Source organism: Schistocerca serialis, chromosome 3 (genome assembly GCF_023864345.2).
Source record: "Schistocerca serialis cubense isolate TAMUIC-IGC-003099 chromosome 3, iqSchSeri2.2, whole genome shotgun sequence".
NCBI classification, from domain to species: Eukaryota; Metazoa; Arthropoda; class Insecta; order Orthoptera; family Acrididae; genus Schistocerca; species Schistocerca serialis.
Window position 1 is genome coordinate 803,822,910 of NC_064640.1, and position 16,838 is coordinate 803,839,747.

At 44.3% G+C, this 16,838-nt stretch overlaps 1 pseudogene; it reads right to left on the minus strand.

Annotated features, from left to right (window-relative positions):
- Positions 1–12,528: 12,528 nt before the first annotated feature.
- Positions 12,529–12,646, minus strand: LOC126471701 (5S ribosomal RNA; annotated as a pseudogene).
- Between the last annotated feature and the right edge of the window lie 4,192 nt (positions 12,647–16,838).

Below are 16,838 nucleotides of genomic sequence, written 5' to 3' on the forward strand. Positions count from 1 at the left end.
GGGTAGAAATCGTAGAGGGAGACCAAGAGATGAATACACTCAGCAGATTCAGAAGGATGTATGTTGCAATAGGTACTGGGAGATGAAGAAGCTAGCACAGGATAGAGTAGCATGAAGAGCTGCATCAAACCAGTCTCAGGACTGAAAACCACAACAACAACATTGAGCAAGCAGTAAAGGAAACAAAAGTAAACTTCGGAGTAAGAATTAAAATCCATTGAGAAGAAATAAAAACTTTGAGGTTCGCTAATGACATTGTAGTTCTGTCAGAGACAGCAAAGTACCTGGAAGAGCAGTTGAACGGAATGGACAGTGTCTTGAAAGGAGGATATAAGATGAACATCAACAAAGGCACGAGGATAATGGAATGTAGTGAAATTAAATCAGCTGATTTTGAGGGAACTAAATTAGGAAATGAGACAATTAAAGTAGTAAATGGGTTTTGGTATTTGGGGGGCAAAGTAACTGATGATGGTCGAAGTAGAGAGGATATAAAATGTAGACTGGCAATGGGAAGGAAAGCGTTTCTGAAGAGGAGAAATTCGTTAACATCGAGTATAAATTTAAGAGTTAGGAAGTCTTTTCTTAAAGTGTTTGTATGGAGTGTGGCCATGTATGGAAGTGGAACGTGGACGATAAGTAGTTCGCCGGCCGGTGTGTATGAGCGGTTCTAGGCGCTTCAGTGTGGAACCGCGCGACCGCTACGGTTGCAGGTTCGAATCCTGCTTCTGGCATGGATGTGTGTGATGTCAGGTTAGTTAGGTTTAAGTAGTTCTAAGTTCTAGGGGACTGATGACCTAAGATGTTAAGTCCCACAGTGCTCAGAGCCATTTGAACCATTTTTTAGGCTTGTGCTGTGATAGTGCCACCCAAAACAACAAGGGTTGCAAGCCTCCTTCATGAAAAACACGACCACACCATAACACCACAGCCTCCGAATTTTACTGCTGGCAGTACACCCACTGGCAGATGACGCTCACCCGGCATTAGCCATACCCACACCCTACCATCGGATGGCCACATTGTGTACCGTGATTCGTCACTCCAAACAACGTTTTTCCACTGTTCCATCGTCCAATGTTTACGCTGCTTACACCAAGCGAGGCGTTGTTTAGCATTTACCGGCGTGATGTGTGGCTTACGAGCAGCCGCTCGACCATGATATCTAAGTTTTCTCACCTCCCGCCTAACTGTCATAGTACTTGCAGTGGATCCTGATGCAGTTTGGAATTCCTGTGTGATGGTCTGGATAGATGTCTGTCTATTACACATTACTACCCTCTTCAACCGTCGGCGGTCTCTGTCAGTTAACAGACAAGGTCGGTCTGTACACTTTTGTGCTTTATGTGTCCGCTCACGTTACCAATTCACTATCACATCGGAAACAGTGTACCTAGGGATGTTTAGGAGTGTGGAAATCTCGCGTGTATACGTATGACACAAGTGATACCCCATCACCTGACCACGTTCGAAGTGCGTTAGTCCCGCGGAGCGCCACATTCTGCTCTCTCACGATGTCTAATGACCACTGAGATTGCTGACAGGGAGTGCCTGGCAGTAGGTGGCAGCACAATGCACCTAATACGAAAAACGTATGATTTTGGTGGTGTCCGGATACTTTTGATCACATAGTCTATGTGAGATATGTGAAGATTTCTGTCTTTAGCTAGAATATGTACGTACATTAAACAAACTGACATACACTTTAGTCCACATTTTCACAAAACATAACAGTGACATATAACGCAACATTTCAACTTTTGGACGCGCTGTTTACTGGTAACGAAAAACACAGATTGAGTCAGTTTCGTATGCTGTTAAATACCTTGCAATGTCAAGTAAACCAGACAGATTAACAAAGTTCTATGGATCAATTTGAAAACGGAATAGATTCTTTAAAAGTCTCTCTCAGTGGAGTTCGACAATGTAACTATAGGCTGGTCTTTTTGGTACGTTATGCATTTTGCCAATAAAAAAGGTTTTTGCAATTTCAAACACATTTTTTGTTCAAACGCGCATTACAAGTTTCTAAAATACAAGAGGAGAACAATTTGTTCAACATGAGGTGATTTTTATTATTGTACATCACTATGTAATAATAACTATGTTAAGAAGCACGTACTGAATTCTGGTAGTCTCTTTCCTAGTATCGCTCTTATATTTTGGTCTTTTGGTGCGGGATATTGTGACTTCTTGTTTACACATACTTGGATTTTTATTCGCATCAGGATGTTGAGTGAGTCGGGCGTTAAATACCGATATGTAAAACGCATATTTTAGTAGTTTCTCTTATGAATCATGCGATGTATACATTTCTCTGCCAGGCACATGAGTGAGTGAATCAGTAAAAGTGGGCATACGTTTTACTAAGCACTTTATGACTGTCTGAAACGTACATCAAGTTTTTGTATTTTAACACTCTGTGCTGTATCCGAAATGTTTTTTTGTTACAGATAATAAACAGCCAACACTAACTGATAATGAGTGAAATATTGTAGCAGAATAAAATCTGCAAATGACAGCGCTCTCATGCATAACAGCCAGTAAATTACATGACTGCTGAAGTTCAAAAAAATGTTCAAATGGTTGTGAAATCTTATGGGACTTAACTGCGAAGGTCATCAGTCCTTAAGCTTACACACTACTTAACCTAAATTAACCTAAAGACAAACACACACACCTATGCCCGAGGGAGGACTCGAACCTCCGCCGGGACCAGCCGCACGGTCCATGACTGCAGCGCCCCAGACCGCTCGGCTAACCCCGCGCGGTTCCTTAAGTTCATAATTATGTTATATAAATACGTAGGTACACTGAAAGCCAAGGATGTATACAATTGCTTCAGACTGGAAATGGGATGAAAATGGTGTCCATGGCACAAGGTCGTTGTAACGGAGATATTTACAGACAATAATCGTCGTATGGACGTCCATAACTGTTTATTCAAATTAAACATTAGTTTTCCGTAACAAACGTTTTACATCTTGTAAATACTCTAAAGAGCCCAGAATGTGCAGGCAGGGGATATACCTGGCAGTGGTCGGGGACCTTAGTGTAGACTGTGGTATTTTCCCAGATATAGCTAAATGAAGCTGATCCAGCAATTGCTTTACGTTAAAAAATATCAAATCGTTAGTTTTAAGTTGAGGGTATCACGAAAATTAGGAAGAATCTGGTCAGGTGATAGAGATTTCGATTGTAAGAAAACTTTCACTTTCTTGTTAACTGGACAGTGTTTCGCAGTGTTAATGTCTTAGAGAAAACATATTCTTGGTCATTCTTCAGTTATAAAGCGATGGCTATCGTAAATAAAAACTACAGGTTACTTATATAGTTTTCATTGAGACTCATACTACTCTTCGTTGTTGTATATCAGCCGATAAATCACCGCTTGGGTGTTGAATTATGACCAGCGAGGGCATTCATTGTTAGAGAGAGATTATCTTTAACAGTTGTTTTACCTCCAGTGATGGTATGTCGGCTTAAATGTGAGTAATGTGTTCAGACGCAGCAGTATGTCGGTAGGTAAGATCCTATAATTACTACGTCTAGAATCAGAGATGAGAATGGGCGTTGCTTATCGTTTATCCGGAGGATACGAGCCTGAACTACCATTAATACGTCAGAACACCTGCTAATTATGATAAAGGGTTGCGCCGTCTAAACGCTCCAATCACATGCAATGATGACATACTCCTGCAAGATCGCTCGCAGAGGAAATTTACGATCGCACATCACGTATTGCAGCACTTTCGCTTCTCATGTAATGCGCCACAAATAACAAATCTTCGATCCATAAGTGATAGACGTGTTAGACTTTAGTACTGTGTGATCTCAGTTACGGCAAGTCCATTATATGTGTTATGAAACAGAAAATTCAGCGATATAGATGATTTGCTGAACCTTTATGTTGCAGTTACGTCACACGTACTACAGTAGCTCACTTTAACGTGATGTAAACTTGCGTACCAACCAAGATGAGTAAAAAAAATTTGTATAATAATATTCGCTGTCCACAAAAATATGTAAGATGTTTCAGAATTAGTTAGCGACAGATGATCCCTCTGGGACGATCGACGTGGATCCATTATCAAGTGTAATTTCCTGTTTTCTATCTCATGAAGGATATGAAATGAAGACGTGAGTGAAATGATAAGCAATTCTGAAGTATAGTGTTCCAGGGTAAGCCACACTATAAGTGCGATGACAGTTCATCCCATGTTCTCTCGGATGATGTTTTCTACATTTTCAAATCGCTCGGTGATATCAGAAGAAAAGAAAATTGATATAATGGATTTGTTTGTTAATACCTGGTCGAATAATTTCGTAATTTCATAATTTTATTTGAAAAGTGAACTGTTAATATACTCCAGTATTTCACTTTCGCTTTACAAGCTGTCGATTTTCACGAAAATTGAATATTGTAAAACACGTGCCATTTGAATTCTCATTCATAGAAATGGTATAAGAGCAGGAGAACAGGCAATATAGTAATTGTAGAATTGCTGATTTCGGCATTAACTATTCCTATGATGTTATAAGGCAGTTTGATGAAATGTGGGCCTGCTTGTTGGAATAAGTTGTACTTCCCAGACCTAACCTTTGTCTCTGCGTCATTAGGTGCGGTGGCCGAGCGGTTCTAGGCGCTTCAATCCGGAACCGCGCGATTGCTACGGTCGCAGGTTCGAATCCTGCTCGGGCATGGATGTGTGTGATGTAGTAAGTTAGTTGTGTTTAAGTAGTTCTAAGTTCTGGGGGAATGATGACCTCAGATGTTGAGTGCCATAGTGCTCAGAGCCATCTGAACCGTCATTAGGCTAAGGCGGGAAATACAACAAACCTTATTATCCGTTGTCTGTAGCGGTAAATACACATTCGTACTGAATAATGGAAAGCCGTACATGTCAACTTTAATACAAGATTTCTGCAGGTCAACGAATGTAATATTTTCCCTGGCTGGAAGCTCGACTAACTTTTGCTAGAACTCCTATTAGTTCCTAACCTCTGAAACGTAACAGAAGTTTTGAAATACAATAATCCATTGATTTCTTACGTTAAGGTACTTCCGTTATTCGTGGTGAGTTTCTGTTATTGTCATGACACTTTATAAGTGTTTAAAACAGATTTATCGTCGTTCCCACTAAAGAGCTTACTTCCGTCCAGTAGTTTACACGCTGATTGTCTAACGATATCGTGTGAAGCTCGTGTAAAGGAGAGTAATGTTTTTTTCTATCCTTTAATTCTGATTTTATAGGTGCATAAATACACCTAAAGCTATTGTATAACACATGTTAAATGGTACTTCTTGCTTCACTCGCGAATGGGACGACTCTGTCGCACGCCTCCCTATACACCTTACGCTCTTGTCATAAACGTATTGTAGTCTCTCAGGAAATACGATAAAGGCAGTTAATGTGTTCCACAGCGAGTCAAGAATATTGCTTTCACAAACACTTTCGATAGCAATTCGTGGAAGTATGCTCGTATTCCTACTACTGTTTCCTACGTATTGTCGCCCAGCACTACTGTAAAATTCTCTTACCGACTGAACCGGCTGGTTACAAGGACTTACTTCTGCTTAAATCGGAGCTGCTGAGGATCCCAACCACTGGACTGGTACTAATGCATAAGTCAGGTAAGATTCTTGTACGACGTCTCACCTTCAGTTGCACTATACTTCTCAAAGATTCCCCCAATCTTTGGTTCATATGAGCATTCGCAGTTTACGCTAAGGTACTGAGCTCTACATCAGTTAGTAGTCTCTAAAATTACAGTAGCAGGAAAGAAAGCAAATACGGAAATGTTACTTATTGTACATATACAGTAAAATAGGAATAATACTCGACTCAAACTCGTCCGAACAGGCCTCGGAAAGCCCAACGTTACCGACCGACCACCGTGTCATCCTCATCCATAGGTGTCACTGGATGCGGATACGGAGGGACTTGCGGTCAGTACAACCATCTCCCAACCGTTGTCCGCTTTTCAGACCGGAATCGCTATTTCTCAGTCAAGTAGCTTCTCAACTGGCCTGAGTGCACCCCGCCTGCCAACAGCACTCGGCTGATGTGGACGGTCTCTCAGCCAAGTGCTAGCCAGACTCGACAGCGCTTAGCTTCGTGGGTCTGACAGGAACCAGTGTTACCACTGACGCACGGCCGTTGGCATAGTAGGAATAATACGTGATTAAATTTGTAGGTGATCTGGAAGTGTACAGGGTAAGAAATTTAGTACACAGAGCTGCCATCTCTGGCAGCCATAACGCTCTAACCCGATTGGACATTAAGTCAAGGTGAGCTCGGATGGTAGATATGGGTACGTCGCTCCACACTGCTTCAGTGCTGTTCCAGAGTTCATCCATCGTAGTGGCTGGTGGGTAGTAATGTGTTAGTCTCTCAGCAACCCATGAGCACCTGTTTTAATAGACTGAGAGGTCTGGAGAACTTACTGGCCAGTCCAATAGTAGAAAACCGTCTGTATCTGGATGGGTCAGGACAGCACTTTCAACATGATATCTTGTGGTATCTTGATGAAAGGTAAATTCACGGAGGCCCTGAAGATAGAGTACAGTCACCGATCTTAACGCAGCAGAAACGAAACCCTTTCTGTCCAAATTACCGGCATACCATCACGCTAAGTGCCGCACCGGCATAAGGGTGACGAATGAAATCTAACAATGTTAGTTCTCACCGGAGCCTCCACACACGGGTACGTCCATCGTGCTGCTATATCAAGATCAAGGACACAGCTGAACAGCCGACATGCTGCCACTCCTGTGTTGGACGAAACATTGCTAGCGTGCCTCTGTCTGCTGCCATCTCAAAGGAAGCCACAACAATGTCCAACGTGGTAACAGTCCGTGGTGTTCCAGACGTCGTCGTACTGTGCGCGTGAATTGTTGTTGGTGAGATCTCTACTTCCTTTTAGATTAAGTGACGCATTGTATTTAGATGGTTCAAATGGCTCTGAGCACTATGGGACTTAACTTCTGAGGTCATCAGTCCCCAAGAACTTAGAACTACTTAAACCTAACTAACCTAAGGACATCACACACATCCATGCCCGAGGCAGGATTCGAACCTGCGACCGCAGCAGTCGCGCGGCTCCAGACTGTAGCGCCTAGAACCGCTAGGCCACTACGGCCAGCCATTGCATTTAGAATCGTCTGCATACATTTAGGACGAACATATTTCTTCAATATCACGGTTACGTACAGTAAACTTTTAACTTTTCTTTGACATCTTGATTGAAACCGCAATTTAATTTTCGTGAAAGTTTGAGTCCAGAATATCTATGTATTCTGTCATCAGCATCCATGCCAATACTAGAACCTCTTCCCCCACCCATTTGGTAACAATTCAATCCGACTCTGAATTATTTTTTGTAGTTAGTTCGGATTTATATGTTGATGAGTGACAATCGCCCTACGTCTGTTCGCTCTGTAAATGGGGTGGATTTTCTAATGCAGCAATTTGTTGACAAATCTTTGTCCAAATAACTGTTTTTCGTAGCTTCCTTTGTTTTCGCCTCAATCATGTACTTGTGTGACATCACGGTCTGCAGCAGGGCATATTGTGATCCCATGTTCTGCTTGCTATACCACTACCCACAACAGTTGGCTTTCAGCTCAACCAAGATTAGTACAATTTTTAAGTTGTTTGCACCCGTTTTTCCGACAAGCCTATGCAATTTGCCGACTGACTAAAGTTTGTGTGGTGATAACAGTTAACCTTGACCATTACTTAAGCAGACAAACAATTATCTCTGAATACAAAACGAGCTTTCACATCAGACTGTGGTGAGAGTCGTTCTGTAGCGTGTGCCATCCGTGTTGCTGCCTTCATCATCTCTCTCCTGTATGGTTACTTACTGAAAATTCTGAAAACAATATTTAACAATACTCATAACACTGCAGATTTTTCATATAATTTGTATGTGATGGTACAGTTAATTAGGACATGGGATCAAAATGAGGCCTACTGCAGAACGTGGTCTTGCATAAGAACGTGATTGACGATCAGAAAGTAAGTTTGGAAAAACCGTTACATGGGCAACAGATTGCCTAAATAACTTGCTCTGTTAGAAAAACTACTACTTTTGTTGTGCAATTGCGTGTACAGTGAACGTACAACATAAAAATCCATACTAAGTACAAAAAATAGATTGCTTTACATGATACGTAAAATAATAATGTCAAAATGCCTGACTGAATTCTTGCCAACAGAGATTTAGAAATGGTTCAAATGGCTCTGAGCACTACGGGACTTAACATCTGAGGTCATCAGTCCCCTAGAACTTAGAACTACTTAAACCCAACTAACCTAAGAACATCACACACAACCATGGCCGAGGCAGGATTCGAACCTGCGACCGTAGCAGGCGCGGTTCCGGACTGAAGCGCCTAGAACCGCTCGGCCACCGCGGCCGGCAGGGATTTAGAATCTAGTTTGAATATGGATATTCCAAAATATTCCAGAATTCGAATCAAGAACAACTGCCAACATGAGTAACTCAGAAGTAGATAGCCCCGGAGTAGTGAAGCAACTTAAATCACTTAGTAAATGCAAGTCTTCCGTTCGAAACCGAATACCAATTGCGTTTCTAGCAGAGGATTCTGATGCAGTAGCTCAATACTTAACATTCATATACAACAGCTGGCCCGATGAAAGATCCGGACTCAAAGACTGAGAAGTTGGACAGGTCACCAGTATTCAAGAAAGGCAATAGGAGTAATCCATTAAATTGCAAGCCCATGTCATTAACATCGATATGCACCAGAATTTTGGATCATATATTGTGTTGGGACATTATGAATTACCTCGAAGAGAACAGTTTATTGAGGCATACTCAATACGGATTTAGAAAATATTTTGTCTGTGAAACACAACTAGCTGTTTACTCACAAGAATGATACCGACAAAAGATAAATTGATTCCATATTTCTCGATTCCCAGAAGGCTTTTGGCACCGTACATCACAAGTGGCTTGTAATCAAATTGCGTGCTTATAGAATACCGTCTCGGTTATGCGACTAGATTCGTGACTTCCTTGTCAGAGAGGTCACAGCTCGTAGTAATTGATGGAAAGTCATCGACTAAAACAATACTGATTTCCGGCCTTCCCCAAGGTAGTGTTATAGGCCCCCTGTTGTTCCTTATTTACACACAAAATTTAGGAGATAATCTGAGCCGTCATCACAGATTATTTGCAGATGATGCCAAGGGACGGCAAAGGAAAGTGAAAAATTTACCTTACCTAACTGTGACACTGTCGACAGCGGGGTCCTTAGAGACGAAGCACAAGCTCGGATTACGAAAGAATGGGGAAGGAAACCGGCTGTGCCTTTTACAAAAGAACAGTCCCGACATTTGCCTGGGGCGATTTACAGAAATAACGGAAAACCTAAATCTGGATGGGTGGACGGGGATTTGAACCGCGTTTTCCAGAATGCTAGTCCAGTGTGCCAATCACTGCACCACCTCGCCCTGTCATGCCTCTTTGAAGTTTCCAAAATACAGTCACCTGTATGTGTTAATGACACGTGACGAAATACAGTACCGTTTCATTTCGAAATAAATTATCTTACTGGCGTGTCAGAAGGAAGACTATGGTACATTACAAATGAATGATTAGCATGAGAAAACTTTGTGCAAGATGAGTGCCGCATTTGTTGACTATTGTCACAATCACACACGAAAAGGAATTTTTCTACCGTTAAAAACAATCCATTGGGTTTTGTATGCTGACTTGTTGCTATGGACGAAATGTGAGTACACCACTTATAGTGGTCGTAGCGAAACAGCAATCCAAGTGTGGAGTGGAGGTCGCTGGCCGTGCACCAATAAATGCGAATTCCATTTCATCATGCGGAGAAGATACAACTGGTGTATTCCTGTAAGCAAAAAGGATTCTTGTTGTTGACTACCTGCTCAAGAATGAAAAAAAATAGCTGCTACATGTTACACAAAATTTCTGAGTTAACAGGAGCAAAAATGCCAGAAGAGTTTTTCTACAGGATAATACAACTTCGCTTGGAGGTACTAAAGCATTGGGAAAGCAAAAACATTTCGAAGTTACAAAAAAGTTTCGAGCTCTATGAAGAGATTATGGCATAAGTAGAGATATATTAGCAGATCTTCCAGAATCGTCCTTCGTAGACAGGAAATTCTCTCACGCCGGCCGCTGTGACCGAACGGTTCTAGACGCTACACTCCAGAACCGCGCTGCTGCTACGGTCGCAGGTTCGAATCCTGCCTCGGGCATGGATGTGTGTGATGTCCTTAGGTTAGTTAGGTTTAATTAGTTCTAAGTCTAGGGGACTGATGACCTCAGATGTTATGTCTCATATGGCTTAGAGCCATTTGAACCATTTTGAACGAAATTCTCTCAATCTAAATGATGGTTAAAATTCATTGACCTAAAACTGGACTGCATCTAGATAAAATGCGTTGTTTTTACCTTAAACGAAAAGCTTTTAATGGCATCAAGAGAAATTTCCATCGCTTCTTCATAGTTCCACTTATGTACGTTCTTAGGTGTAATAACTACTCAGGTCTCTCTTTCTGGTAATCCATTTGTGAATCACGAGGGAAGAGCAGAGCAGCAGAAAAAGCGGCTGCTTCTTGTGCACGGCGTGTTTTCCAGCGGACGATGACTGGAACGGAAGATTACCGCAATTGTGGCTGCTGCGGCGAGTTTCCCGCTAGGTCACTGCCGCTGCAGCGGCGCATGCGCGGAACTAAGCTGACATAACGCGGCGCGCGCCTCAGGCTTACTGCCGTAATCACCAGCTCTGTAGCACAGGGACGGAACGAGCAGCTGAATGCGGTATCATAAGCAGTCATTCTCTCTCTTTGCTCGTATTTTCTATTTTTCGTCGCCGTTGCTGAATAGAAGCAGCCACTTGCGGGTGTCGTCTGGTTGCTGTTGTATTAGCGCCCAAATACACCGAGGTGACCAAAGTCATGGGATAGCGATACGCTGATATGCAGATGATGGCGTTATCACGTACACAAGGTATAAAAGGGCAGTGCATTGGTGGGGCTGTCATTTGTTCAAAATGGCTCTAAGCACTATGGGACTTAACATCTTAGGTCATCAGTCACTCTGTCATTTGTACTCATATCATTCATGTGAAAAGGTTTCCGACATGGTTATGGCGGCACGACGGCAATGAACGGAGTTTCAAGTGGAGTAGTAGTTGGAGCTAGACACATAGGACTTTCCATTTCGTAAACAGTAAGGGAATTAATGTTCTGAGATCCACAGCTTGAAGAACCGGCCGAAAATACCAATTTTCAGCCACTACCTCTCACTACGAACAATGCGTTGGCCGACGGCCTTCACTTAACGACCGAGAGCAACACCGTCTGTGTAGAGTTGTCAGTGCTAACAGACAAGCACCTCTGCGTGAAATTACTGCAGAAATTGGTGTGGGACGTACGACGAACGTATCCGTTAGAACAGTGTGGTTAAATTCGGCGTTAATGGGTATGGCAGCAGATGAACGACGCGAGTGCCTCTGCTAACAGCACGACATCGCCTGCAGCACATCTTCTGTGCTCGTGACCATATCTGTTGGACCCTAGACAACTGGAAAACCTTAACCTGGTCAGAGGAGTCACAATTTCAGTTGGTATGAGCTGGTAGTAGGGTTCGAGCGTAGCGCAGACCCCACGTAGACACGGACCCAAGTTGTCAACAAGGCACTGTGCAATCTGGTGGCATCTCCATAATGGTGCGGCTATGTTTACGTGGAATAAGCTCGGACCCATGGTCCAAATGAACCGACCATTGACTGGAAATGATTATGTTCGGCGACTTGGAGACAGTTTTCAGCCATTTATAGTCTTCATGTTCCCAAACAACGATGGAATTTTTATGGATGAAAATGTGCCATGTCACCAGGCCACAACTGTTCGCGATTGGTTTGAAGAACATCCCGGACAGTGAAGGATTTGGCCATCCAGAATGGCAGACATGAATCTCATCGAACATTTATGGGACATAATCGAGATAGTTAGTTCGTACATAAAATCCAGCACCACCAACACTTTCGCAATTAGGGAGAGCTATAGAGGCAGCATGACTAAAATATTTCTGCAGGGGACTTCCAGCGAATTGTTGAGTTCATGCCACATCGAGTGGCTGCATTACGCCGGGCAGCAGGAGGTCCGACACGATACTGGGAGGTATCTCATGTCTTTTGTCACCTCAGTGTAGTATTCGCCTTTATCGTTTAGGTGCCTGTAGAAGATCAGTTACCACAACCATTTGTTTATTATAGAACGGGATTAACGTAAGACGCAAAGTCCCTAACATAAAAAACCTCTCCGTCTACAGGCCACAAGTGGCCCATCGGGTCCATCCGACCGCCGTGTCATCCTCAGAGGAGGATGCGGATGGGAGGGGCGTGGGGTCATCACACCGCTCTCCCGGTCGTTATTATAGAATTCTTGACCGAAGCCCCTACTATTCGGTCGAGTAGCTCCTCAGTTGGTATCATGAGGCTGAGTGCACGCCGAAAAATGGCAACAGCGCATGGTGGCCTGGATGGTCACCCTTCGAAGTGCCGACCACGCCTGACAGCGCTTAACTTCGGTGATCTCACGGGAACCGGTGTATCCACTGCGGCAAGGCCGTTGCCAAAGCCCCTAACATGGAAAGCATAATTTCACAACCACTCAGATGCAATTATTCGGTGTCCTATTTTAGATTTGAAGCACCAGATGCAGTTGATGTAGAAGTCATCCCCAACTACTGAAAGAAATACACCAAGTAATAATGAAACTAAAAAATGACAAAGCCTGTAGCGAAGATCATATTTTTGCTGGACAATTAAAAATAGATTATTCACAACTACAGTCTTGAACAGAAGCGGTCTGAGAGGCTCAAAACCTACAGATTGGAAAACGACAATTATTTGCCTCCTATTAAAAGAATGATCCCCTTCTGCTTGGTTAAAAAAGAAGAGGTGGATTGCTTAGTGTTACTTATAATATGCTTTCACTTTGCAACTTAAATAGACTGATCCTCAAAACTAACTAACTGATGACTATGAATGTGGCTTCCGTAGCAGTAGGTTGTAACATAGCCTTATCCTTTCTGGCACGCAAACCAAATTCAGAGGGTGCCAAAGCACGATGTTTTGCAATGTCTTTCACTTGAATATTGAGAACTCATCGGTTGACTAACGACGGAAGCACTGAGGTACAAATAGACTTGTTTTTGTTAATACTTTTTCGTCACACAATTCAATAATACGTACCACTAAACAACTGCTTAACAGAAAAGTAACTGTTATATGAAGATTTAAAAGGTTCACATTGGAAAGAGTGAGTCTAATACACTCCTGGAAATGGAAAAAAGAACACATTGACACCGGTGTGTTAGACCCACCATACTTGCTCCGGACACTGCGAGAGGGCTGTACAAGCAATGATCACACGCACGGCACGGCGGACACACCAGGAACCGCGGTGTTGGCCGTCGAATGGCGCTAACTGCGCAGCATTTGTACACCGCCGCCGTCAGTGTCAGCCAGTTTGCCGTGGCATACGGAGCTCCATCACAGTCTTTAACACTGGTAGCATGCCGCGACAGCGTGGGCGTGAACCGTATGTGCAGTTGACGGACTTTGAGCGAGGGCGTATAGTGGGCATGCGGGAGGCCGGGTGGACGTACCGCCGAATTGCTCAACACGTGGGGCGTGAGGTCTCCACAGTACATCGATGTTGTCGCCAGTGTTCGGCGGAATGTGCACGTGCCCGTCAACCTGGGACCGGACCGCAGCGACGCACTGATGCACGCCAAGACCGTAGGATCCTACGCAGTGCCGTAGGGGACCGCACCGCCACTTCCCAGCAAATTAGGGACACTGTTGCTCCTGGGGTATCGGCGAGGACCATTCGCAACCGTCTCCATGAAGCTGGGCTACGGTCCCGCACACCGTTAGGCCGTCTTCCGCTCACGCCCCAACATCGTGCAGCCCTCCTCCAGTGGTGTCGCGACAGGCGTGAATGGAGGGACGAATGGAGACGTGTCGTCTTCAGCGATGAGAGTCGCTTCTGCCTTGGTGCCAATGATGGTCGTATGCGTGTTTGGCGCCGTGTAGGTGAGCGCTACAATCAGGACTGCATACGACCGAGGCACACAGGGCCAACTCCCGGCATCATGGTGTGGGGAGCGATCTCCTACACTGACCGTACACCACTGGTGATCGTCGAGGGGACACTGAATAGTGCACGGTACATCCAAACCGTCATCGAACCCATCGTTCTACCATTCCTAGACCGGCAAGGGAACTTGCTGTTCCAATAGGACAATGCACGTCCGCATGTATCCCGTGCCACCCAACGTGCTCTAGAAGGTGTAAGTCAACTACCCTGGCCAGCAAGATCTCCGGATCTGTCCCCCATTGAGCATGTTTGGGACTGGATGAAGCGTCGTCTCACGCGGTCTGCACGTCCAGCATGAACGCTGGTCCAACTGAGGTGCCAGGTGGAAATGGCATGGCAAGCCGTTCCACAGGACTACATCTAGCATCTCTACGATAGTCTCCATGGGAGAATAGCAGCCTGCATTGCTGCGAAAGGTGGATATACACTGTACTAGTGCCGACATTGTGCATGCTCTGTTGCCTGTGTCTATGTGCCTGTGGTTCTGTCAGTGTGATCATGTGATGTATCTGACCCCAGGAATGTGTCAATAAAGTTTCCCCTTCCTGGGACAATGAATTCACGGTGTTCTTATTTCACTTTCCAGGAGTGTATAACGAAAGAGAGTGTGCCAGGGCAACACAACAGCCGGTGGATGGTCACGAAAGAGAACTCGAGTAGCAGTGTCGCTGGCGTTCAGCGACATTTGTCATCCGAATATTCCTCCATTATTGATACACACTATGTGATCAAAAGGATCCGTACACCTCCCCAAAATACATGTTTCTCAAATTAGGTGCATTGTGCTGCCACCTTCTGCCAGGTACTCCATATCAGCGACGTCAGTAGTCATTAGACATCGTGAGAGAGCAGATTGGGGCGCTTCGCAGAACTCACGGACTTCGAACGTGGTCAGGTGATTGGGTGTCACTTGTGCCTTACGTCTGTACGCGAGACTTCCACACTTCTAAACATCCCTAGGTCCACTCTTTCCGATGTGATAGTGTATTGGAAACGTGAACGGACACGTAAAGCACAAAATAGCACAGGCCGACCTCGTCTGTTGACTGACAGAGACCGCCGACAGTTGACGAGGGTCGTAATGTGTAATAGGCAGACATCTACTGAGACCATCACACAGGAATTCCAAACTGCTTCAGGATCCACTGCAAGTACTATGACAGTTAGGCGGGAGGTGAGAAAACTTAGATTACATGGTCGAGCGGCTGCTCGTAAGCGACACATCACGCCGGTAAATGCCAAACGACGCTTCGCTTGGTGTAAGGAGCGTAAACATCGGACGATTAAACAGCGGAAAAACGTTCTGTGGAGTGACTAATAACGGTACACAATACGGCGATCCGATGGCAGGCTGTGGGTATGGCGAATGCCCGGTGAACGTCATCTTGGTACAAATACCTCTGAGCACTATAGAACTTAACATCTGAGGTCATCACTCCCCTAGAACTTAGAACAACTTAAACGTAACTAACCTAAGGAAATCATACACATGCATGCCCCAGGCAGGATTAGAACCTGCAACCGTAGCTGACGCGCGGTTCCGGACTGAAGCGCCTAGAACCGCTCGGCCACAGCGGCCGGCGAACGTTATCTACCAGTGTGTGTAGTGCCAACAGTAATATTCGGAGGCGGTGGTGTTATGGTGTGGTCGTGTTATTCATGCAGGGGGCTTGCAGCCCATGTTGTTTTGCGTGGCACTATCACAGCACAGGCCTACATTGATGTTTCAAGCACCTTCTTGTTTCCAACTGTTGAAAAGTAATTCGGGGATGGCGATTGCATATTTCAACACATTCGAGCACCTGTTCATAATGCACGACCTGTGGCGAAGTAGTTACACGACAATTCAACATCTCTGTAATGGACTAGCGTGCAGAGAGTCCTGACCTGAATCCTATAGAACACCTTTGGGATGTTTTGGAACGCCGACTTCGGGCCAGGCGTCACCAACCGACTTCGACACCTCTCTTCAGGGCAGCAGTCCGTGAAGAATGGGCTTCCATTCTCCAAGAAACCTTCCAAAACCTGATTGAACGTATGCCTGCGAGAGTGGAAGCTGTCATCAAGGCTAAGGGTGGGCCAACACCTTACTGCATTCCAGTATTACCGATGGAGGGCGCCACGAAGTTGTAAGTCATTTTCAGCCAGTTGCCGGATAATTTTGATCACATAGTGTAGCACCGGTTCCTTATTACTTAGTTGATATAAAAATGCTCGCATGTACTTTATAATGACCATGGAGTTTATGATACATTCACACTGGATCACTCCTTTCTCTCCGACACATATGCCAAGTAACACTACAAAACATTATGAGAGATTTTGAAATATCTTCAGAATTAATAATACGAGTTAAAATGTGTATAGAAGAAACTTTCTGTCGAATAAATACATCAGTGGTAGAAGATGAAAATTTTGAGGTGTTGTTGTTGTGGTCTTCAGTTCAAGAATTGGTTTGATACGGTTCTCCATGCTACTCTATCCTCTTCAACTCGGAGTAACTTCTGCAACCTACATTCTTCTGAATCTGTTTACTGTATTCATCTCTTGGTCTCCCTCTACAATTTTTACCCTCCCCACTTCCCTCCAGCAATAAACAGGTGATCCCTTGATGTCTTAGACTGTGTCCTGTTAACCGATCCCTTTTTCCACTCAGGTTGT